Consider the following 2,512-nt stretch of genomic DNA (forward strand, 5'->3'; position numbering starts at 1 on the left):
TTATCAAATGCCTTTCTGAAACGCTTTCTTTCTATATGTGGTTAACTTCACGTCCATTTTATCCATTCTGCCTTGAAAGCTTCAATGTAATAGGAGCAGTTAATATGCTAAGCGGATACAAATCATATTTCTTGGCGCGACTTAATTTTATTGCAGTATGAATACTTGTAGAAAATATGAGTATTTGACTAAGCTTATAAGCGGCAAACCAGCTTATAAGTCACTTTTACTTTACTTCATCTACGCGTTTGGTAAAATTAAAAGTGTTAAGTCTAGTGCTTGTAAGCTTTTAAGTCTTAAGTTGTCATAAGTTGGTCACATCTAAATTTGAACTGCCCCTGCCCCCATCTTCCCCAAAAGAATCTGCATTCACGCTAAGAGGTTATGCAAACTCTTTAGGGCTAAAGAATTGTCGTCAAATTATAACTAAAGCCAAAGTTCTAAAATATGTCTTACAGAGATAATGTCTAGAGAATAATAAGATTTATATGCAGAGACAATTCCTTTAGATTCCTTTAGGATGATAATAACACACGCCAGACATACATTATAGTGGAAAAAATAATGAACAGGAAATTACACCCAATAACCTTGAACATATATGGTCTTGATTTTTTGATTCTTTGTCCCATGGCCAACATTTAAGGTCAAAAGTCAATAGTATTACTCATGGGACAAGTAAGAAGCAACAATTGTTAAACTTAAAATTCTACCATAAGGCAAGCGGAGTTAATTATTCAAGATCACTCACTTCCAAGGCATCCTTGCAAATCACCCAACAATGAAGAGGTTGGGGGGGGGGGGGGTTCAAAAGATTAACTAGCCACACTGGGTGTTTACATCTTCAAATAGAGAACAACTAAAGAACTCCAAGAAAAAAAACTCATATTACCAGTTTTTTCTGAACTAAAAAAAAAGGATTTTTTTACTAAACTCATCAACCAATCAGCTTATGTCTTAAGAATGATTATATCTATCCACTATATCCACCTGGTTCTATTTTGTACTTATACCAATTTCATTTCAATACTAGTATACATGAAAATTTGAAGTTTAACTCATCCCACTAACCAAGACGGGGACCCCATTTTAAAAAATTAATAGGTTTATAGGTATTTTAAAAAATAATATTTAGTACTTTTAAAAAAAATAATATATTGCCGCACTGGGTGTTTACATCTTCAAATACAGAACAACTAAAAAAACTCTGAGAAAAAAAACCTCATATTACCAGTTTTTTATGAACTAAAAAAAAGAAGAGCAAAGTTCATTTGTAGCCATTAGGGCCAAACTTATATCACCTGATAGCCATAAATAACCCCATACAATTCACAGCCCAAAACTAATTAAAAGGCTAGCACAAGACCACTGCCACTCAAAACCCTAATTTCCTTCTCCCTCAGCTATCATACACTTTTTCATCTTCACTCCAAAGCACATGTCCCTCTTTCTAATCACATTCCTGTCTTTATACTCTTTTCTTTTTTATATATTTAACGTCTTCCCCCAGATTATTCGTGTATTTTCGGTCATACGTATTTTTTTTCCTTATCTTTGCACTGGTTTTTTCACTTTGTTTGGTTTACAGGTGGAAGTTGGAATCGTTTTCACTTAACACATGGCCGTTGCTGTCCCAAATATCCATTTGTATTACTCTCATTTTAACGGCTACCATTTGAGCCCGAACCGGAACCCGAATTGGTATTTTGTTTCCTTTGCAAATTCACCTTACTGCAAATTGGACCCATTATTATTTGTATTCAAAGCTTCCAGCAAAGTCTCAAATTGCGACCCGTTTGACTCCAACAGCGAACCGAATCGCCCATTAGTCATACTAATCACTCTACTACTGTTCTGATCAAAAGTTGGAATCTCAGGTATACCAAATGGCTCTGGTTTTAGTTTTGTTATCTGATGAGGTTTTGAAGATGAAACTTAAGACGACGTCGTTGAGGAGGAAATTTTCTTATTGGACGAAGAAGAATGTTTTGTGTTCTTACGAGAACCGACACCAACTGGATTATTCCTAAGAGTACCACCTTTGGTCCAATACCCACGACAACTCTTACAAAAGTGACGTTGCTGAGAAAGATTATAATTATTGTAATAACAAAATTTTGTGTTTGGTGAATCTCATCTTGGACATTTCAAGTGTTCTTTATCTAGAAATTGTGGCTTTATTTGTGTACAAATTGATGGACCTTGCATATTTAATTTTCTCTTTAGCCTATAAAAATTTAGTCTTTTTGAAATAAACCAAGTGAATTAGTAGTATTGAAACAAAAATTTGTATAGTGAAATATATACAAAATAGACTGTCATTGTACCAAAAATATACTAAATAGACTGTTACTATACAAGATATAGACTTGGTTTCGTAGTGAATTATTAGTATTGAAACAAAAATTATATAATAATAGACTGTCATTACACAATTTATATACAATAGACTGTCACTATACAAAAAATATACAAAATATAATATCACTATACAAAATAGACTGTCACTATA

The 2,512-nt window shown here is 33.2% G+C and overlaps 1 pseudogene; it reads right to left on the reverse strand.

Annotated features, from left to right (window-relative positions):
• Window positions 1-1,347: 1,347 nt before the first annotated feature.
• Window positions 1,348-2,308, reverse strand: LOC142170581 (dof zinc finger protein DOF1.7-like; annotated as a pseudogene).
• Between the last annotated feature and the right edge of the window lie 204 nt (window positions 2,309-2,512).

This window comes from Nicotiana tabacum, chromosome 16, assembly GCF_000715075.1.
Source record: "Nicotiana tabacum cultivar K326 chromosome 16, ASM71507v2, whole genome shotgun sequence".
Taxonomy (NCBI): domain Eukaryota; kingdom Viridiplantae; phylum Streptophyta; class Magnoliopsida; order Solanales; family Solanaceae; genus Nicotiana; species Nicotiana tabacum.